Source organism: Syzygium oleosum, unplaced genomic scaffold (genome assembly GCF_021117445.2).
Source record: "Syzygium oleosum isolate NSW1041296 unplaced genomic scaffold, Sole_v2.1 Sole_v2.10, whole genome shotgun sequence".
Taxonomy (NCBI): Eukaryota; Viridiplantae; Streptophyta; class Magnoliopsida; order Myrtales; family Myrtaceae; genus Syzygium; species Syzygium oleosum.
In genome coordinates, this window is record NW_026607494.1 from 10,510,975 (window position 1) to 10,535,088 (window position 24,114).

The 24,114-nt window shown below is 42.5% G+C and overlaps 1 long non-coding RNA gene and 1 pseudogene across 1 annotated transcript; both read left to right on the top strand.

Annotated features, from left to right (window-relative positions):
• Positions 1–8,289: 8,289 nt before the first annotated feature.
• LOC115680033 (xanthohumol 4-O-methyltransferase-like) lies at positions 8,290–13,865 on the top strand (annotated as a pseudogene).
• LOC130139101 (uncharacterized) lies at positions 10,957–11,255 on the top strand. Its single transcript, XR_008817321.1, has 2 exons — positions 10,957–11,173; positions 11,219–11,255. It is a non-coding gene; the product is annotated as an uncharacterized LOC130139101 (long non-coding RNA).
• Positions 13,866–24,114: the final 10,249 nt, after the last annotated feature.

Consider the following 24,114-nt stretch of genomic DNA (forward strand, 5'->3'; position numbering starts at 1 on the left):
TATACTAGAAACATGTTAGGAGACGCTCGTTGTCTAGGCCTTTGGCCACGACGGACACTTCCCGTTCTTATCGAGCTGGGTCATTACAGGCCCACCAGCGTTTGCGCATAGTTCATCCCCAAACCACACTCCTATTAGAAGGGGTCTTGCTCTAATACCGTATTTTGCGCATGGTATTGTTCGTTTTACCCCGTCCAGTACCGAACCTCTTGGTTTTGTCATTTGATGTATAAGTGGGCACTTTTTCAAGAGGTCATCCATCTTGGTATTACTCTCACCTGAGCACGGTTAATATTAGAGTTCCAATGGAAATTGTTGCTATTACATCAAAAGACGCATCTTATAAGTTAATTCCAGTTTCACAAATATATTCCAAAAATGCTTTCCCCTATTCGGTGCCCATTTTAATTCATTCCTACTCCTTTGCAATCTTAAGCCGGCCATGAGCTGCTTCTTGTCCGGGCTTTCTAGTCCCTGAAGAACACTCTCCGTCCTCGTTGGACCGGATCATTACAATATCGGAAAAGATTGACAAGGTGATCATAGCCGAAGTTATGTTGCAACCAGAAGTCAAGAGCCTATTCGATGAGATAAGAATAACGTTAGATCTCCACATGATCACGCAAAAAGCAGGTCAAGGAAGGAGCGAACTAGAATGGAAGAAGATTTTAGAGGAGGGAGGCTTCCCTCGCTACGACATTATCCAAATCTCTTCCTTATTGTCCATCATTGAAGCCTTCCCACTACGATTGTGGCTTGCTGTGAGCTTACGTACGTGTCAGGAACTAGTTATGTTTTATGTTTTCCTAGCGTCCAAATTCTCACGTCTAAATCACATCCCCACTAATCGAGTTGATTAAGTGATTAAGCACTTTATTTGAATACGGCTAATTTTACGTCCAAATCACAGCATCTTCCAATCTTATTAGGCTTAGGAATCATGCCTGCCACCTTATGGATGGAGCCTTATACAATACATGTGGATGAGGTAGCTTGCATGTATTCCTGAGATGAGTAACGCCAAAAAAGTTAAGTATAAAGTTAGGTATTCCATGATATACCAAAAATTATAAGACCCCACAAATTAGCAACTGCATTTGCATACACATGGTATTCACAAGCCAAAGTTTATGACAGAATAAGGCATACCAAATTTTATGACATAAGTATTCAAATGCGAAATTCTATATATATGCACATGCAGGCATGCATCGATTGGACACTTCCCTATATGACATGGGTATCCACAGGCCAAATTTTATTACACATTAAGGCATGCTTTGATTGGACACTTCTCTAATATTGACATGAATCTCTTTGAAGTGATTTTTAAATTTTGGTTTTGACTTTTCTAAAATTTTATCCCTTTCACAGTTAGATCGTATTCCACCTGCAAGATGGCACAACTAAACCTTCCAAAACAAGTAAATACTAACTTGCATAATTATATATACCATTTTCATAATTTTTTTAAAATCAAAACAACAACTTGAATTTTTTGTGGGAATGATAATATGTTACTTCATTTGACTTAATTAGTCAAAACAAATGGACCCGCGATTTGAGCGGGAAAGACATTGTAAAAAACATAGAGAGGGAAAAGCAAGATCCCCGATGCGAATGAAAAGATCATATTTCCCTCTCATGAGAATTTTGATTGGTGTGCTGCAAATATAGACATAATCCGCATTAACTTTTAGTTAAATATACTAGCAAATGATGTCTATATTCATAAATGATCACGTCGACCATTAAAAAAAAGTTCAGCAAATCATTTCGTGGTATGTTCCTCACGGTTGGAGCAACAAAGATTGCGTCAAGGTCCTATGGAATTGCAGGAGAGCGTAGCCGAAGAAAGATGGGAAGGTGATCTTCGCGGACGCAGTGCTCAGGCTAGAAGGGAACGGGACTGTGTGATGAAATGAGCATGGTGCTCAATATGCTCATTGTTGAACAAGTCAAAGATAAAATCATTTCCTAACAAGATATGATCTTGATTTTTTCCTCATCTTCAGCATGATCTTTTCCTAACAAGATATGATCTTGATCTTTTCCGCATCTTTAGCACAATATGTTTCTTGAAGTGTATATATCAAAACAAGATATGATCTTGTCCTCATTTTCAGCACAGGATACGATCTTCAGCATAAGATACAACATTTTCCTCATTTTCCGCACAAGATGAATATCTCTTGAAGTGTATACATAAAGAGACTCGCTTTGTAAAATAGTAAAAGGAAGAAATGATTAATACTAAAAAGTATTCTTTCACTTTTCTCATCTCTACAATTTATTTGTTTTCCTGCTATCTTTTCAATCCGATCCTCTGTCAAACTTGGTATTAGAGCTTCTCTGGCGAAAGCCCCTTTCTTAAAGAGAATTAGTGGCTTTTGTATCAGCCCCCCTTACCTCCTATGTTCCCCCATTTTCTGCTCAAACTACCTATGTTTCCTCTGTTCTCTCAGCTCCAATTACTCCAAATGTAATCTCCCCTCCCTCAATCGGTGAGAGATTCGACAGAACTAATTTTGTGAGTTGGAAAACACGTCTAACTCCCTTCCTCTTGGCTTCCCAACTTCTTTCCATTGTAGAAGGCACCGAACAAGCTCCACCACAGCACATCCCGCAGCAGGAGAGCAACCCCAACACAGCTCCAACTGAGAATCCAACATACACACCCTGGTTAATAAGAGACCAGACAGCCCTTGGGTGGATAATGGCCACCTCCACCGCACCAATCGTCACTCAATTATCCAAACACCGCACCTCAGCTTCAGCATGGGCATATCTTTCTTCTTCATATGCAGCTCAATCTTCAGCCCGGGCTTCATCTCTTCGAATGCAACTGCAAACTATTAACGAAGGCAGAAGATCAGTCACAGAATACATACAACAGGCGACTAAAATCTGTGATCAACTCTCAGCCATAGGTGAGATTATTTCTGAAAATGAATATCTAACTCATCTATTCCGTGGCCTTGGCAGTGAGTACGATCAACTCGCCACTGCAATTTCGGTGCAAACCCGAGCCAATCCACTCTCCCCTGAGGACCTTCATGGTCTCCTCTTATCTCATGAAGGCCGAATTGAATTGTCCAATTTCAACAGGGACAACACCATTTTCAATCAATCCTAGAAACTGATGGGTTATAGCCGAAATAGAATCAAAACAATCACACAGATAATAGAAAAAATTGATACACGAGCTTACCCAAGTTCATTCCAGAATAGGGCTACGTTCTGCAAAGAAATTTCATTATGATATTTAGGTTTTACAACCACTCGTTACAATGATTTCTTATACAAGTACAATATATAGGACTTCAAATGGACCCAAAGCCTAAGCCTATCCGAATTCCTTTGATCTTACAACAAACGGGTTAGCAAATCCGATGTTGTTTCAAGGGCGTTGCCCCTAAGCCCCGTCCGCTCATCGGGAAGCGAAACCCCCGTCCACTGTCCGGGCAGCGGGACACCCGACATTTCGTGCGTGTATGAGAAACAAGGATTCCCAAAATATTCGCCAGCTCCAACAGAAACTTCTCCCATACTGACCGAAACAACTCTTCAGGTCTCCATACAGTGTAGCAAAGTGGAATTTTATCCACTCCCAATCCGCCACCAGCTGGTCGTGGTGGTGGCCGCGGCCGCCACAACACTGTTTATTGCCAATTGTGTCGACGCCCAGGTCACAAAGTTGCCATGTGTCGGGAAAGGCATAACCCACATTTTGCACTTCCATCAACTCCCAATCACGCCCAATATGCCAACCCAAATCAGCCTACGTATTATCCACCCGCAACCCAAACACAAACTCAACCCCAACAGCTTAGACCATCTCCTCAAGCTTACTACAGTTCTCTTTCCCCACCAGTTAATCATACTCCTTTAGCTCCGCTACCCTCTGCTCTTGCTGCTGCATCGTGGTACCCAGATTCTGGTGCATCCCAACGTGTTACTGACAGTTGTACTGTCTAATGCCACTCCATATGTGGGTCCTCAACAGCTCACTATGGGTGATGGAGTCTCTCTTCCCATCACTCACACAGGTACCCTCGAACCTACTCCATCCACTTTTTTTTGTCTTTCAAATGTTTTAGTTGTCCTTCAATCACTAAAACTTTGTTGGCTGTCTCTCAATTTGCCATTGACAACAATTGTGTTTTCATGTTTTATGGTACTTCACTTTCGTGCCATTTCTCTCTGAACCGGTCAGATTATGTTCCACAGCAAGCTTGAAAATGGTCTTTATCGTATTTTGCCATTCAGCTCCATAGCGTCTCCGTCAGCATTTACTGCGTCCCGTGTTGTTTCATTTACTCTGTGGCATCATCGACTCTGTCATGCCTCCTCTGATGCCATTATTATTCTACTACGATCCACTAAGATGAATTTTACTAGATCACCCTCCAGTATTTGTACGGCGTGTGCTCTTAGCAAGAGCTGTTGCCATTCCCATCCGTCTACTAGCTCTCGAGCATCTTCTTCTCTCCAGCTAGTTCATTTTGATATTGGGGTCCTTCTCCTGTAACGTCTCTAAGTGGATATAAATATTATATTTGCTTTATTGATGACTTCTCCCATTTTTTCTTGGTTCTACCCTCTGACTACTCGTGCGCAATTCTTCACCACCTTTATTGCTTTTCATAAATTTGTGGAAACACAACTTCGATGTAGATTGCAGGCAATTCAATGTGATGGTGCACCTGAATTTCTCTCTTCGGAATTTAAAGCTCACCTACTTCAACAGGGGATCCATCAACAGATATCATGTCCTTATTCTCCATTTCAGAATGGAACTGCAGAACGCAAGCATCGCACATAGTCGAAACTGGATTGGCTCTCATGAATCAAGCTGGAATTCCATCACATTTCTGGGAATATGTCTTCGAGACTGCAACATTTCTGATAAATAGAATGCCCTCAAGGGTCATTGGCAACATCAGCCCTTGGCAAACACTTTTTCGGACACCAACCGATATTTCACCTTTGAGAGTTTTTGGTTGTGCGGTATTTCCGTATCTGCGGCCATATGCCCTCATAAATTGGCCCCTCTCAAGCTTGCATTTTTCTTGGATACCCCCAGGTTATAAGGGTTACATATGTTATTGCCCACTGAACCGCAAGTTTTATATTGTTGCAGATGCAATTTTTTACGAAACCTCGTTTGCCTTCAGCATTATGTCTTCCCCAACGCCACCAGCTCCAAATCTAGACATCGTGTTGCCTCTGCCTCCGCCACCTATGCCACTTCCAATACAAGAAACTTCAGTACAACCACCTCCATCAGCATCACCACCAGACATGTCTTAAACAGCTCCTGCCTTGATTGGTTCACAACCGATAACAAGTATTCCTTTTACTTATTCGCGGTCCTCACCAAGTCTTCGTGCTCCCACTCATTCGATGGTTACCCACCTCAAGAATGGAACTATTTCACGTCGGACTATCAGCTGCCGACACACTTTTGCAATGACTGCCACATCACATCCTTATATAGAGCCTACGTGTTTTACTCAAGCCTCTCGTGATCCTCATTGGCGCTCAGCAACGGAAGTAGAATATACTGCCCTCATAAAAAATGGCACTTGAGAACTTGTTCCACCTCCTCATGCTCGTCCAATTGGATGCAAATGGATTTACAAAGTTAAGCTGCATGCGGATGGAACTCTAGAAAGGTATAAAGCTCGACTCATTACCAAAGGATTCCACCAGCAGGCTAGAATTGATTATACTAAAACTTTTAGCCCTGTTGCCAAGCCAGTCGCTATTCGCACTGTCATTGCTGTTGCCTACTCTAAAGGATGGCCCATCAAACAACTTGATGTCTTTAATGCTTTTCTACATGGTTACCTAAATGAGAAAGTCTATATGGTACAGCCTCCGGGGTCTGTTGATCCACACGTCCTCATGATGTATGTCATATTTGTCGTTCTCTTTATGGTCTCAAGCAAGCTCCTCGTGCTAGGTACTAGCAGCTGAGCTCCTACCTCATCAATCTTGGATTTCAATTGTCAGGTGCAGATTCTTCATTATTTACTCTCCACACCATTCACTACAACATAGTACTTCTAGTATATGTGGATGACATTATTCTCAGAAGCCCTCCTAACGCTCCCTTCAGACTGAATTTGTAATTAAAGACTTCGGTCCCCTTCACTACTTTCTTGGTGTCGAAACCCAATCAACTTCCGAAGGACTACTCCTACATCAGGCAAAGTACACTCATCAAATCTTGGAGCGATAAAAAATGACAAATGTTCGCGTAGTTTCTATGATGTGCACAACTGATGAACCAATCTCTCGTAGACACGGCGAGCCTTCACCTGACCCTTTACTTTGTCGCAGCATAGTCGGTGCCCTTCAGTATTTGACCCTTACCAGACCTGACATTGCTTATTTCATCAATACAGCATGTCAATTTCTCCATGCTCCAACAACAGCTCATTGGTAATTCGTCAAGCGTATACTATGCTATTTGGCAGATACTCCGCGTCTTGGTATTCTTTTCACTCGTGGCCCTTCCAAAGCTCTTCATGCCTTTTCCAATGCTGGATGGGGTAGTGATAAAGATGATCGATGCTGAATTGGAGGTTATTGTGTCTTTCTTGGTCGCAATCTTATTTCCTGGTGTTCTTGCAAGCAACGAACCGTGGCCCGCTCCAATACAGAAGCTAAATATAAGTGCTTAGCTGATACAACTGTAGAAGTTATGTGGTTTGAATATCTATTGAAAGATCTTCATGCTCTTCCACAACATCCACCAACTCTCTGGTGTGATAATATATCAGCTTTGTACCTTACTACGAATCTTGTATTTCATGCTCGAACAAAGCACGTGGAAATTGATTATCATTTTATCCGTGAATGCCGAGCTCATGGACAGATCAACATCCATTTCATTTCATCTGTGGATCAGCCCGCTGATATCTTCACTAAAGGTATCTCTTCCACACGCTTTACACTTCTAAGGTCCAAGCTAACTGTTCGTTCCGCACTGTTAGCTTGCGGGGGATGTTGAACAAGTCAAAGATACAATATTTTCCTAACAAGATATGATCTTGATAAACAAGATATAATCTTGATCTTGTCCTCATTTTCAGCACATGATACGATCTTTTCCTCATTTTCGGCACAAGATAAATATCTCTTGAAGTGTACATATAAAGAGACTCACTTTGAAAAATAGTAAAAGGGAGAAACGATTAATACTAAAAAGTATTCTTTCACTTTTCTCATCTCTGCAATCTATTTGTTTTCCTGCTATCTCTTTAATCCGATCCTCTATCAAACTCTCATGTATTGGAGGAAGGAGGGTTCGCTTGACAATATCATTGCGCAGTTCAGACGTTCGCCTCGACTATCAAAGAACTCACTTGAGATTATTCCGGTGAATCACCATGTGAAGGATAATATAGATATTGGAATGGCTTATAGAGCCTTAAGGACTCTGAAGGGCTCGTGAGTACTTAACAATCCTGTATTTCATTGTAATTATATTATAGTACGTGAAATATATGATTACGCTATCTTTCTTTATAACCATTATTTTTCTTATTCAACGAGGCTATTAGAAAGTCCAAACCAAAAATTTAAGTTGATAGGTGGAGGGAGACCACATGAATATAAAAAGCATTTACGACCCCTTGTCAAGCGATGGGGGATAATACTTCAATAGAAGCTTGTGAGTACTAACTATTCTTTTTACTGTGCATCGTATTCCTATTATATGTATGATTTGTATCTTAAATAAATATCAATTAGTTAGAATTAAGAAATCAACACATACTTCTAAGAAAGAAACACATTAGTTTCTCGTTATTAATCCAAAGAAAAACCACTTTAATTTTTAAATGCGAGACAATGCTGTTAAGGAATTCTAATATGAAAAAAGACGAGATGTGTTATTTCCTCTTACATCAAGTTTTCCTCTATTACTATCAGATTGAAGATGAACAGATTGTTTGATATGAAAAACAAGAATTTTCCAATGTGGATTATTCAGATATTGTTTTATCTCAAGAGCATAAGTCGTTTTCTTCAAAGCGTGGTGTTGATTTAGGCGAATTAAATGAAGAAGAAGCCCATCTAAGAACGTGTAGCACAGAGATCTTAAAATCTCTTATTTGGTACTCTCGTTCGGCGCCTCGATCATTTCAACCGTTCATACATGTAGCGATGAACGATGAAGCACGGAATGAAAGCACATATTCGGCCGAACCCGACGATGCCTTGGCCTCTATATATGATTAGGAGTAGACGCTCTCTTCTTTCCTCAAACACAGAGAGAGAGAGAGAGAGAGAATGGAACCGCACGATGAAACGTTAAGTGGCCAAGCCCAAGTATGGAAGCTCATGTTTTCGTACGTGGACTCAATGGCGCTGAACTGCGCGGTGGAGCTCCGTATACCCAACATCATCCACTCGCGGGGCGACGGTCCCGTCACCTTGGCCCAAATAGCCTCCCGCATCCCCTCCCCATCTGCCCAAACCTCCTGCCTCGCCCGCATCACGAGGCTCCTGGTCCGCAAGAACGTCTTCTCTGCGCACCACGACGGTGGAGAGACGCTCTACGGTCTCACCCCATCGTCGAGATGGCTCTTGCAGGGGGCTAGCCACCTCAGCCTTGTGCCACTGGTATTGCTGGCGGGCCATTGGTGGATGGTGTCCTCGTGGTACTGCCTCGGTGACTACATCAAGGACGGGGGATCAATCGCGTTCAAGAGGGCTAACGGCCACAAATTGCGTATTCCGTGATGCGATGGCGTGCTCGAACAAGCTCATGATGAAAGCCATCATGGATGCGTACAAGGATGGGTTCGAGCGCATGGGATCGCTGGTGGACGTTGGAGGTGGGACGGGCGGCGCCGTAGCCAAGATAGTGAGGTCGTACCCACATATCAAGGGAATTAACTTCGACCAACCCCGCATTGTCGCTGCCGCACCAGCGCACGGCGGGGTCTGTCATGTCGGGGGAGACATGTTCGAGGCCATTCCGAGTGCTGATGCTGTTTTCATGAAGGTAAGTGTGACTTGGCGCTTGTTCTCGAAGTTCAACTTGCGTCGCAACGTCCTCGAAAGTTTGTCGTCTTCAAGGCCGCTTATAGTGGCCAGATGCGGGCGACCGCTTTATGGTCACCCGAGCGCATAATTACGGCTCGATGGGTCTAAAAGAAAAAATCTTAGTTTCAATCAGGTAATTATGAGTCCAACTAACGCACCGGAGGATTGGAAAAATTATCAAAAAAGTCCTAAATCTTTTGCAATTGAATCAATTTGGTCCTAAACCTTTTTTTTATCAATTCAATCCTAAACCTTTTGTAATTGTGCCAATTCAGTCTATCCGACCACTTTTGGCTGACCGGCGTTGATGTGGATGCCAACCGGCTGACGTGGCAATATTTTAATATTATTTTATTAATTTTCGAATTTTATTTTTATTTTTTTCTCTTTCTTTTTTTTTCTCCTATCTTCTTCCCCGGTCGCCGGTCCGACGACCGGCAAGAGGCTGAGGCTAGCGAGTTCCACCTCACCAGCCATGGGCGAGGTCGAGCTTGCCCAGCGACGGTGAGGTCTCGCCAGATCTTGGCAAGACCTCACCGTCGCTAGGCGAGCTCGACCTCGCCCGGCGACGGCAAGGCCGACCAGATCTGGCGAGACCTCGCCGTCGCCAAGCGAGGTCGAGCCTCGCCCAGATCTGGCTCAACCTCGCCGTCACCGGGCGAGCTTGACCTCGCCCGACGACGGCAAGGCCGCCCAAATCTAGCGAGGTAGAGCCAGATCTGGGCGAGGTCAACCTCGCCATGACCGGGCAAGGCCTCGCCCAGATCTGGTGAGGTCGACCTTGCCCGGCAACGGCGAGGCTCAACCTCGCTCAGCAACGGCAAGGTCTCGACAGATCTGGGCGGCCTCGCCGTCGCCGGGCGAGCTCGACCTTGCCCTGGCCGGGCAAGGTCGAGCTTGCCCGGTGACGGCGAAGTCGAGCTCGCTCGGCGACGGCGAGGTTTCGCCAGATCTGGGCGGCCTCGCCCTCGCTAGTGCCGGCGAGGGCCAGCCTCTCCCATGGCCGGCGAGGTGGAACTCGTCGGCCTCAGTCTCTCATTGTTGACACCTAAATTTTGCTCAATCATTTAGGGTTTTATCGCATAAAAAAATTAGGGTTTAATTTTTAACCACTAAACAAAAAATGTTTTCATTAAATTGCATGGCATATAGACATTAGGCACATTTGCATTAATAGGGCCTATTATGACACAAAATTTTTTTTTTAAAAAAAGGATTTCCGAGCAGGGTTCGTCGGCCCATTCTTTTTCTTTCCCTTCTTTTTATTTTTTGTGCGGCCTATCTTTGTGTTCTTTTTTTTTTATTTTTTGCACGGGCCGGCCCTTTTCCCTTCGGCCCGGCCCGCACACTGTCCAACCTCCCCCCTCCCTCGTCAACATTTCTAAGCGTATGGAGGAGGAACGGAGACGGAACAGGAATGAATAGAGGCTAGAACGGAGCAGAAGCCAGAGAGGCGCGGGGCATGCTGGCGCGATTTACGGGTCGAACGATCAGCCGGCCGCGGCAGGCTGGCGGTGGTAGGGGCCATGCGCGCCTGCCTGCTGGTCGGCTTTAAATCGAGGCCGGAGTGAGAGATTGGGGAGAGAGAGGGTTCCACAGAGAGAGAGATCCGAGGGAGAGAGTGAGACCGAGAGTTCGGGGAGTGAGATCTAAGGTCGGAAAGACTCCCGTCGGTGACGGCCACGCCTCAACCGTGGCCGGCGAAACTCCGACGCGCACCCCACTTCAAGCGGTAGGTCACGTTCCCAAGCTATTTTCGAGTCTTGTTTGGTGTGATTCGGGGGTCGATTTCCCGAGGATTTCGGCTCGGAGGCGTGTGAGGTGACCGGACGGTGTCCGATCTATTACGTTCGCCAACGTTTGTCGCCACTGAGCTGGATAGGGAGCGCCGCAAATGGCCACCTCTCCCTCCCCTGTTCTGGTCTGTGTACTCTGTTTTTGGGCTCACTGGCCAGAGCTCGCGGCCGTCCGGCTCGCGCGAGTTCCGGCCCGTGATACCACATGCTTGATCCTGATTGTCTATGCAATTGTATGTGTGAATTTCGGATGCGTTTGAGTCTCAACCGAGTCGGAAATCTCTTGTTTTCGCCGTGCACCCCAACTGTTCGAGGTTATGCCAATCTCTTGTTTTCGCCGTGCACCCCAACTGTTCGAGGTTATGCCCGAGTGAGATCCATGTGTTTTTTCTTCCTTTTGCCTGTGACGCGCCCCCTGAATCTTGATGCCTTCTGCTTCGCTTGTGGTGTCTTGTCTGAGTTGCCGCTTGTTCTCGATCGGTTGAGTCGTTGTTGCGTTTCTTTTCCGACGAACGAGGAGGTCCACGGAGAGGCGACACGAGTGCGGAGCTCGATTTAGCCAGTTCCCCGCCCGGATCTGGTTGATCCGTGGCCGGCCGGCTCCCCATCGGGGCATGGACGGTCTCGGTCGGGCGCCGGTCGCCGCGGTGGTGACGCAAGCAGAGGTTGCCCGCCACCTCTTGTCGGGGTGGTGACGCGGACGACGAGAACCAGTCCCTCGCCGGGATCTGGTTGACCTGTGATCGGCCAGCACCTCGTCGGGGCTTGCACGGTCTTGATCGGTCCCCGGTCACCACGGTAGCGACGCGAACGGGTGAGGCACCGGTAGTCGAGCCGGCCGACGAAGATGGAGCGGCAGCTGGTGTTCGGGTGGTGGCCGAGCGCGATCCCAGTCATGAAGGCTGAGCGTGAGCTCCAAGCCAGAGCAACGGCCGCGAGTCAGGTCGGGAGCCGGGTCGCGGGCACTAGGGTCTCAAGTGAGCCGGATCAGCGGCCACAAGTCGGGTTGGGCGTGTGAGTTTAACCGGATAGGGTTTTGTTTGGTGTTTGGGCTTGGTTTTAGGGTTTATTAGGTTTTGGGCTTTTTAGTTTAGAATTAGAATAGTTTTTTAGGTATTGGGCCTTTCGCGGATGGGCCGAATTTGGGAATTGAGCTAAATGGTTATTTAGTTTTTTCCTAGTGGGCTTTGGGCTTTTGTTTCCTTTTTCAGAAAATTTTTCGGGCTGGGCCCTTTTTCTTTTTAATTTTTTAGACCGGGCTTAATGAATGAACCCGGGCTGGTGCACCTGGGTCAGTCCTGATCCGGGTCGGATGTGGAGATCTGACCCGGATCCGGTCTATATTATTTTTAATATTATATTATTATTTTAATATTTAAAAAAAATTTAAAAAAATTTAATTAAAAAATTAAAAATTAAAAAAAATTCGAAAATCAAAAAATATCATTTGGGCTTTGCAATTGGCTTTTTGTCCTATTGTGCGATTAATGTCATGTTTAGTTGCACGTTGCTTGGTTCACACACTTCGAATTGCGCGTTTGATTTAACCTCGCACGTAGTTGATTGGGCATGTTAGGTTCTTGTGTTGATTGTTGCTTTCCCTAGCTTGGTTAGGAATCGAATTTTGAGACTCCCGATTAGTGTGAACACGTTAGGCGGTAATTGAATAAGATTAGGTATCGAAAGGGCACTAATTGGTCAATTAGTGTAATCAAGTTCCCGTACCCATTGAATCTCTGGTTCGTAGAAGTGAAACATTTCTCCTGTGCTTTACTTGGGTGACTAATCGACCCACCAAAAACTGATTAGTGGCGACTCCTAAATGAAATTGATTTGCATGTTAATAACTTAAATCTAAGTCGCAAATTGGCATGGGCTTGGGAGAGCTTGAGCTAGGTTTAACTTAGTAATCCATTAGCCAAACCATTTAGGTGGCGAGGCCGGTTCGGGGGGGTCGCGACACTCGCTGGACCGGCGACCGGGGAAGAAGATAGGGGAAAAAAAAGAAAGAAAAAAAAATAAAAAAATTCAAAAAATAATTAAAAAAAATTATTAAAATATTGCCACGTCAGCCGGCCGGCGTTCACGTCAGCGTCGGCCAGCCAAAAGTGGCCGGATGGACTGAATTGACACAATTACAAAAGATTTAGGACTGAATTGACCCAAAAAAAAGGTTTAGGACTGAATTGGCACAATTGCAAAAGGTTTAGGACTTTTTTGGTAATTTTCCCGACGAAATCCAACAACATGAAACCTACATCATATAGCGGTGGATTTGATTTGGACTTGCATGAATTGAGTGCACTTATTACTTGCTCCACTGTCGGGCAATTCATTTGCTCATTTTTGTCATATAATTGTAAAATAATGAGTGAACGAGAAATATTTTCATAAGCATTGAAAGTCTTCAAATGAATTTTTAAAAAAACGTTTACGCTAAAGATAATCGAAACCCCGGCCATTAATTCGTCATGATCTCTACCACCACCAGCATGGACATCTCCTTCAGAAGAATGTCACTCTTGGCTATATTTGTTCAGCTTCTAATGTACAAACTGCGAATGACAATCGACTCATTGAACATTCATGATTTAATAAGTCATGATTAACTCACAACTAAATATTTGTCTTCCTCCTTTGTATAGTGGATCCTGCACGACTGGAATGATGAAGATTGTGTGAGGATTCTGAAGAACTGCAGGAAAGCTGTACCCGAAAAGGATGGCAAGGTGATCATAGCCGACGTTGTGTTGCAACCAGAGGGCAATGGCCCATTCGATGAGACGGGGATAGCTGCTGATCTCCTCATGATCACACAAACCGGAGGTAAAGAGAGGACCGAACCGGAATGGAAGAAGATTTTGGAGGAAGGAGGCTTCCCTCGCTGCAACATCATCCAAATCCCTTCCTTGGTGTCCATCATTGAAGCCTTTCCAGTTTGATTGTGGTTTGGTCTGAGATTGACTACGTGTTGGGTACTTACTATGTATTTATGTTTTTCTACCATACCTGCTTGTCTGAGTTGCTTAAGTGATTAAGCGTTCGACATGGATGCGATAAATTCTATGTCCAAATCAGAACGTCTTCCCATCATATGGGAGTCATACTCGGTATATGTGAATGGGGCGACTTGCATGTATTTGTGTGATTAATAAAGTCGAACAGTAAGGGGTGCATTGATCGGACACTTCTCTAATATGACAGAAATATGTATGGAGTAATTTTTTTAGTTTCGCTTTTTACTTTTTCTAAAAACTTATACCAAGATTGTATTGAACGTGCATGTTGCAACAACTAAACCTTTCAAAACATGTAAATAATAATTTACTTGAATATATAAAACCCTTGTATATTGGGTTATGATGTGAAGGAGAGCAAGTTACTTCTTTTTCACTTAACTAGTCAAAACAAATGGACCCACGATTTTAGTGGCAAATAACATTGTAAAAAATATAAAGAAAAAAGGAAAAATGCCGATTCAAATATAAAAAATGATACATCATTTAGGGCTATTAATGCTGACATGGACCGTCGACGAGCCACGTAAAATATTGCCACGTCGGATTTCTAGCATCCCAAATCGACGATGGCACTTAAGTAATCCGGCGAAAAGTTTTTACACCCAAAAGAACGTCGTACGAAAATTATGGCACTTAAAGTATCCATTTCCCGAAAAGTCCCATGTTGAAGAATTTGTGTGGCGTGTAGTAATTAATATATCCTAATTGGCCAATAACTTATTGACTTAAGCTTTTGAATGAAGGTAAATCAAACTGAATATGTTGATGAGCTCAAACTTAGGCTTCCTCTTGATAATATCTCTAGGTGAATGTATTGGGCTTTTGCTGCGCGCGCCTAGGAGAAGATTTTTGTGTATCGGTATCTTGGACTCAACAAGGAATCCAATCGATCTTTGCGGTTGCCAAGTGAGATTTGCTATCATGGTTCAGTCCAAGAGGAGACCACAGGTGAGAGGCATGTTTGCATTGGTTGGCAAAGATTGGAGATTTGAGTTGAGACAACTTGATGCAAAAGGATATCTAAATTAAGGGGAAGCAGACCTAATACTGAGTTCACACAAGGGAGATTGTCGAGATTTAGAAAAGTCACACTCTGTAGAATTGGTGGTGTATGAAGTAATTAATATGTCATATTTGATCATAACTCATTAACTTAATATTTTGACTGAAGGTAGGTCGAAATGTGTATGTTGAAAGTCTTGAAGTGAAAATCTTTTAGTTTAATCAATCCTTGCTGGGCTAACTCTTCACATTCCTTTTGAGCAAGCTATACATGTTAAGGATTCATGCTAAAATGGCTTGCTCCGGCAGGATTGATGTGTCCGTTCTTCTTAGAAGGCAAGTGAATGAAGAATTCCCACGTTTCCACAAGGGATGGGAACATTTCTGAAGGAATTTAGAATGAGACTCAACACAAGCTCATAAGAGCTTGGATAATGGGGTCCGAGACTCTTTGGTTGAATGAGATAAAATCTATTGATATCAATAAACTCTTTGAATTGTCCTTTGAATTGAAGACAATTGGACAAACTTCTGAGCTTGCGTAATTTATTGAGAATATCCCAATCAATAATGATATCTTTGTTAAGAGACGGTGAACCGATAATTTTAGTAATGATGGAGCATTGGGGAAAGAACCGAATCTTGATGGGCTTGCTCCTTACCCAAGTGGCAAACGTTTTCCTGAGGCTAAGATAAAATACCTCATGTATGATTCCCAAGATTCTCGTGGAAGTTGAGAAGGTGCTAGAATTGTCATCTGTTGACTACTAAGCTTCTTCTAAAGTTTGTTCGGAATTTACTGAATTTGCGGACACTACAAAAAAACATGTTCTTTGCGACGGATTTTGCGACGAAAAAATCGCAAAAATCCGTCGCAAATCGATTTTGCGATGAATTTAGCGACGGAAAAAATTCCGTCGCTACTAAGTCGTCGCAAATTTTTGCGATGGAAAAAAAAATTCGTCGCAAAAAAATTTGTCGCAAATAATTCGTCGCAAAATTCGTGGCAAAATTCGTCGCAAATTTTGTTGCAAAATTCGTCGCAAAATGTATTGGACGGAAATTAGGCACGAACTTGATTCGTCGCTACTTATTCGTCGCAAATTAGCTACGAACTGTAATGGTCGCAAAATTCGTATATAAATATTTGTTGCAAATTTTACAGCATTTCGGCCATCAAATCTTGTCCGTATCAATTGCTACGCATTATTGAACATCATGTAATACACTGAAAACAGTCAAAGGTCACGAGAAAACCGTAGATTCCGCTTCAGAAACAGAAAACGAACAAACTAGACACAAAGCCATATAATTGAAAAATGTAACTGAAGGAAAGATGCTAGTCCGCAAAAAATAATGATATATGTCAAGTTGCAAAGCCTGACACGATGATATTTGATATCCAATCTTATAATACATTCAAAACATTCATAGGAGGCGGGACAACCATAGAGATGCTTAGAAAACGAAAAATCGACAAACCAGACACAAGATTGGGCAGCTGTGGTACTCGGCAGGACACCAAAAGCAGTCACTTTTGTGGACACCTGATGAAATGTGGATACATAAATAAAGATATTCAGTCAGTATAGAATATAAAAGAAGTGCTTATGCATGGATGTGGAACTAGGTATAAAAAAACAAGTAAGAGGGTTAACAAAAAAACGTTTTAGGACGAACATCAATGTTCTTACATATGAGTATGAGTCAACTTTGACATCCACTGTAGTTTTTTCACCCTTGTAAACCGTATTTCTGTCACATAGGAAAAATTAGATCCTTGAACCTAGTTGTGAGAAAGTTGTGCACAAAAAGTAATTGTAGGGCAGGAACAAATTGGGTGAAACTGCACTTATGTCATAAAAGAGTGTGAAGCAAGCTTACCTCCGATTTTGGCAATTTCAACTAGAAAGGACCGAGAAAATCATCAGCATCATCATCAATGTCAGCATCATTGTGTCGCTCATCATTGTGCTCATCACCTATTGGATTGGCAAGAGGTACAGGAGGAACCTGACCGCGATTGATGTTGAGGTGTTGCATAACGATTTGCATTTGCTGTTTCAAGTCATTTATTTCTTCGTCCCTCTCTACAATTATATTTTTCAGGTGGTTCACTTCTTGGGTCAATTGCTCGTCATGTCGTGTCCTCCTTCGACCAGTCGCATTGGATGATGAAGTTCCAGCTTGATTCGGCATGAACATCCTTGACAAGGATCCCATCCCAAATATTTTTCCTTTTTTCACCCCACCCGTTGCCTCCACCCATAATGCCATCTGTCAGCTGATGGCTCAGACGCACTTGCAGAACCATCACTACCACTAGCATTGCCCATTAAAAGTTCATCATATTTTTCCTACATTAACAATATAGATGAAAATAAAATAACTTCATATATATCTCTACCATAAATATTAAAAGCATTCACGATTTTCATTCTAGTTTCCATAAAGCCCAAAGTATAACCTTACATACCTTAACAGCTTTTGCTCGATCGCCAATCCATGTCTTATCTTTCTTTTGAAATGTGCGTTCAAATATAGCTGCAAATGTCGGTTCTGTCCCCAATTCTTGTGCCTACAAAATGTAAACATGAGTAATTGAATTAAATTAACTTATAACTTATTTAACAGACTTACCAGTCGTTTGCGATGCTCCCCAATGTTGATATAGCCCCCAGCATATGTGGCAGACCCTTCACTAGAACTAGAAGATCGATTCTTTTTATTCTGCTCATTGATTTGCTGACTCTTCTCAGTTTCCCAAATTCTATTAATTTCTGCCCAATTGTCAGCTGTAATGAAAGCTGGCTTCACTCTCCTGTTCTTCGCTCTATTCATCATATTTCGTATGTGATAACTGACTTTCTTCTGAAAAATTCTTCTCACTTCATTCTCGAGCTGGTCATCCCACCTGAACTTCCGCTGCAATTAATACAAGCAAAACTGAAAGTTATTATGATGGTTACATATCCATTACCATGCACCAGACAATTCGGCGATAGACCTTGTTAAGTTCATCTCGGGGAAAATATTATTTCCCCTTTAATACCGAAAACTAAAGAGCTGTTCTGGTCCATTTACATCATTCTTGACTATCAATATACTACACCGAACTTAGTTGGTAAGAAAATAGAATATCTAAAACTTACCTTGAACTCATTCCACCACAAATCTTTCACCTTTTGTGGAACACTTCTGTAATTAACATACTCCCCCATCCAATAGTTTTTTATTATTTTATTCAGTTCCCTCACAACAAACGTAGCATCCGTGAATCTGTAAACATACGGATATTGTGCAACATCGACAATTCAGTTGACATCCATATCAAAAGCCATAAATATTACATATACTAAAAAAAAATTGAATTACTTACGAATCTCCAAATGGGCATATCAGGATTCGGTTATCTTCTTGACCTTCGTTTCGGTCATTATGCGAATGTTGCGCTGAATAATAAGGTGGAACGGAAGGATAGGGAGCCAAAGATGATTGAACTGGAGGAGATTGAGTTGGCATGTGGCCAAGTCCCATAACATGTTCTTGAGTGTTGGAGGAAGGATAGCGGGTGTCCATATTGTCCATCAGCATATCGTGGTTGCAGGTTAGATGAAAGGACAGGAGACGAGGAAAGGGCGGGGGACGAGGATGTTGAAGAGGCTGGTCTTCTATCCACGTGACCTTCACGTTTAAACTGACAAGTAGGAAGGTTAGACAAATATGTAAAAAAATATGAACACGTATTACGGAGACATAATGACGTACATGACGAAGCTTACCATTTTGATAGGCTGCAGAAAATGTTCCCTCTTAATTAGCAAATGCCGAGTGTTTATGACGTGCAATTTCCTACGAACAAATATACTATGAATCGCACTAATTTTGATATCAAACATCAATATATGAGCATGATATGCCATGCTAAGCCGACATTAGCCATGATTAACCACACGATCCACTTTCAAACCACACGATAATTCATCAAGTACAAGAACAACCATGAAACATCAATTTTAGCCACATGATCTTCGTTCTCGGCCACACGATCATCAATCAAAGTGGCTGGCCACAGGCATTATAAGCCTTTAATTTTTTGGGCATCTAAAAAAATTTAAATTTCACTCAAAGTGGGTGGCCACAGGTATTCTAAGCCATTATGTAAAGTTTTGAAATTTTGTGGCTTTTATTATTTTTTAATTTTTTTGGGCATCTAAAAAAATGTAAATTTCACTAAAAGTGGGTGGCCACATGTATTATAAGCAATTCTGTGAAGTTTTCAAATTTTTGATTTTTTATATTTTTTTGGGCACCTACAAAAATTTAAATTTCACTCAAAGTGGCTGGCCACAAGTATTTTAAGCCATTCTGTGAAGTTTTGTAATAGAATAAATTTTATTATTTTTACAATTTTTTGGGCACCTAAAAAAATTAAAATGTCACTAAAAGTGGGTGGCCACGGGTATTCTAAGCTATTCTGTATAGTTTTGAAATATTTTTTTTTGTAATTTTTACTTTTTGTGGCCACGTAAAAAAATTAAAATTTCACTCAAAGTGGGTAGCCACAGGTATTATAAGCAATTCTGAGAAGTTTTCAAATTTTTTACATATTTAATTTTTTTTGGCCACCTAAAAAAAATTATTTTTCATTCAAAGTCAATGGCCACATGTATTCTAAGCCATTCTGTGAAGTTTTGAAATTTTTTATTTTATTATTATTTTTACATTTTTCGTGCACCTAAAAAATTTACAATTTCTCTCAAAATGGTTGCCCACAAGTATTTTAAGCCATTTTATAATATTTTGAAAATTTTGAATTTTTTATTATTATTATTTTTTCGGGCACCTAAAAAAATTTAAATTTCACTCAAAGTGGGTGGCTACAGTTACTTTTTGCCATTTTGTGATATTTTGAAATTTTGGTTTTTTTAATTAAAAAAAATTCACCAAATTTAATATTTTCCCAAAATATGACTTTTTTAAATTTTCACGAAATTTTTCGGAATTTTTCTAGAATTGTTCAATTTTAATGCATTTTCTGAATAAACGTTTAATCAATCACCCGATGATCATTAAACGGTTAATCGGCGATATAATGAACAAATTAACCAGTCGAACATCGATCAAAGCCACATGCAATCCTCAAATCGACTCCTAACTTAGCCAACCAATCAGACACTAAACAATCCCTAAACAAGTCCGATTAATACTCATTATAATATGTAGCATTTAGAGAGTTTCTTACTTGGTTCAAGGCCAAGAAAAACCCAACAATAATTAAATTTTGCGATGGTTAATAGTGGCGGGCTCGGCACGGGTGGCGGGCCGGGCGGCGGCGGCCGGGTGGCGGCGGCCGGCGGCAGTGGCGGCGGCGGGCCGGACGGCGACAAGCCGGGTGGCGGTGACGGTTGGGAGGCTGGGTCGTGGCCGGGCAATGGGCTGGCCGGGATGCCGGCGAGCCCAAGTGGCGACGGCATCGGGGACGGCGAGCCGGGCGGCGGCGGCTAGACGGCAGCCGAGCCGGGCGGCGACGGCGAGCTTCGGCGAGGCCGGGCGGCCGTTGGCCTGGGTGATGATCGGGCGGCGGTTGGGCGGGACGGCGAGCTCGGCGGGCCGGGCGGCGGCTAGGCGGGGACGGCGAGCTCGGCAGCCGGGCCGGGCCGCCGGGCGCCGACGGTTGGGCGGCGACGGGAGCTCTGGGCCGAGGCCGGGCGGCCGGCGGGCGGCGACGGGAGCTCGGGCGAGGCTGGTCGACGACGGCTTCAGGCGGCTGCGAGGCGGGCCGGCGAGGTGCGCGGGCGAGCGAGGAGGCGGCGAGCGGCGACCCCACGCGCGGGCAGACGACGACGGGGACGGCGGCGACGGCGACGGGGGTGACGGTGACGGCGGCTGCGGCGACGGTGACGGTAGTGCACTCGGCGAAGAAGATGAAGAAAACGAAGAAGAATAATAATAATAGGCGAAAAATAACAAAAAATGTCAGAGAGGAAAAGCTGACCGGGGCACGTGCGCGTGTAGGCGGGAGAGAGAGATTGCGACGGACGGTTTCGTCCGTCGCAAATTTGCGATGGACAACTCTCATCCGTCGCAAATTTGGGAGGGAATTTTTTTTCCCGTCCCAAATTTGCGATGGACGAAACATCCATCGCAAATTTGCGACTGAAGTTTCGTCCTTCGCAAATTTGCAATGGAAGCAAATTTCCGGGGAGTCCGTCGCAAATTTGGAACGGATGTTTTGTCCATCTCAAATTTGCCACGGACGCAAATTTCCGGTGAGTCCGTCGCAAATTTGCGACTGACATTTTTATCCGTCGCAAATTTGAGAGGGAATTTTTCCGGTCCCAAATTTGCGACGGACATTTTTTATCTGTCGCAAATTTGGGAGGGAATTTTTTTTTCCCGTCTAAAATTTGCGACGGACTTGTTTTTGTCAGTCGCAAATTTGCGACGGAATTTGTTGTGTCTGTCGCAAATTTGCGACGGAAGAAATAGTCCGTCGCAAATTTACGACGGACATTATGGTCGTCCGTCGCAAATTTGCGACGTATTTTTTTCCATCCACAAATTTGCAACAGACAATATTTTTCCGTCGCAAATTTCAACGGATTTATTTCGGATTCCAAAAATAAATGACATTTTCGAATCCATCGCAAATTTTGCGACGGATTCAAACAATTGCCGTGAATTTGCAAATCCGTCAATAATTATTCGATGAACAGTAGCCACGAATAAGTTGTTGTCGTAAAATGAGCAACGAATTTAGCGACGATCCAAATCCATTAGAAAATATAATATCGCAAATGTCATCGCACGAATAATATTTGACTTGTCGTCATTTAGCGACAAATTTTTCGACGATCAATTAAATTAAGAAGAATAAGCGACAACAACAGTAATAACAACAACAATAATGTTAATAACAATATCAATAATAACAAGAACAATAATAATAATTATGACAACCAAAATAACACTTGTCGCAATAATAATTACACATCATTAGTGTTTTGTCACAAAAATTTTAATCTTCGTCTTCGTCTTCGTCTTCGTTTGCGTCTTCGTTTTCGTCTTCGTCTTCCAATTCGTCTTCGTCTTGCTCTTCGTCTTCATCATCTGTCTCAAAATCAGATTCTGAACAGTCTTGTACATTTAATTCGCAAATTTCTGTTGGATCCACATCTATCATAGCTCCACATGGATCTCGTAAAGTTGGAATGTTATATTCCTCAGTTTCAACCGTGTTACAAACTTCCTCTTGTTGATAGGCTCTGTCCTTCCAGTGTTCCTCGATTTTTCTCCGTGCTTTGATTTTACATACAGCCCACCAATCAACTTTATCACGTTTCAAACTAGGATATGATGCATAACATACTTGAATTGCTTGTTGTGCCAAGACAAATGGTTCATATTTCATATACATTTTCTTGTGATTTATTTAAACCAAATTAAACTTCGTATGCAGCTTCATTCCTTTGACGGGGTCGAACCACTTGCACTTAAATAACACAACCCGCATCATTAATGGTCCAGGGTACTCTATCTCTATGATTTCATCCAACAAGCCATAAAAATCATATTTTGAACTGCCACCATTGGATGACCGAACAGACACACTACTATTCATTGTGGTTTTTCCCATTCCATATTCTTGAGTGTGAAAATTATATCCATTTATGAAATATGCTGGCCAACTCAGCACTCTTAACTGTGGACCCCATGACAGATAATATAGCAATCCTTGCTCTCCAAGTTCATCATGATTATTGTGAACTTAAGGTTACACACGCAAAATCAATAATATATATTTCAATAAATGATGTATAAAATTTTAATAAGGCAAGTGAACGGTCCATAGGCAACTTACATATGTTTTGAACCATGATGCAAATTGTTCGTCGCACATACGATCAAACTCATTTTGTGGTAGTCCATACATTGAAGTTTGGAAAATCCTAGTAATGAATACCATTTATATATTAGCAAATATTTGACACACAATACATATATTTACAAATTTACACTTACTCGAAGTATGGCTCGACTTCTGGGCAGTTCAGTAAAATATATGTATGGGCTGCATGCAATTCTTCGCCTGTTAGGTAACGAGACTGACATGCGCCGCTTGGTCGACCCAGATAATTGAAAATAGAGAATGGGCGGCGATAGGGATCAATGGGGCCCTCATCATTTCTGCCTGCTCTCCGCCTCTTGCACTGCACGTGCGGCTCAAAATAGTATGATGCAAATGTTGTCACTTCTTCCACAATATATGCATTACAAATTGAAGCTTCAACACGTGCCTTATTCTTCACTTTTTTCTTCAAATGATATAAGAATCTAGTTGCAATAGAAAGAAGTTTATCGGAACATAATATATAATAAAGTAATTTGAACTTTATTTAAGAAAAAAAAAATTTACCTCTCAAATGGATACATCCATTGAAATTGGACGGGACCTACAACTTTGGCCTCATAAAGCAAGTGAACTAAGAGATGCTCCATCGAATCAAAAAACGATAGAGGAAATATCCTTTCTAAGTTGCAAAAAATAATTGGAATATCTCTCTCCAGTTTCTCCATGTGTGATGCTTTTAACACTGTCAAGCAAATATCATGCAGGAAATTGCTTAACTCTGTAATGGAGCCCCATACAAAGTTCGGTAGAACTTCCTTGAAAGTTATTGGAATTAGTCTTTCCATCAATATGTGACAATCATGACTCTTCAAACCTGTCAACTTACATTCATTCAAGTCAACACATCTTCCGAGGTTCGAAGCATATCCATCAGGAAACCGCACAGATTTCAACCATTGACAAACAACACGACTCTGCTCCTTATCCAATGTATAAATTGCTTTTGGTTTTGGTCTCCTGCTGCTTGCATCCACATCTAGTGTTGGTCGATCACAAATATCTCTCATATCTTTTCTTGCGTTCAAGTTGTCTTTTGTTTTTCCGGTAACATCCATCACAGTATTTATGACATTGTCGAAAACATTCTTTTCTATGTGCATGACGTCAAGATTATGATGAATAAGATGGGCCTTCTAATACGGTAGATCCCAAAATATACTGCGTTTTGTCCACTTATGTCTACTTCCGTACGCAAAAGTCGTACCGTGAGGGTTCTGAACAACAGTTGGAAAGTCCTGCACCCGCTCCCAAATTTGATCGCCGGTCAACCTCAATGGTGGACGTGTTCTTTCAGTCCTATTCTTGATGAACTCTTTTT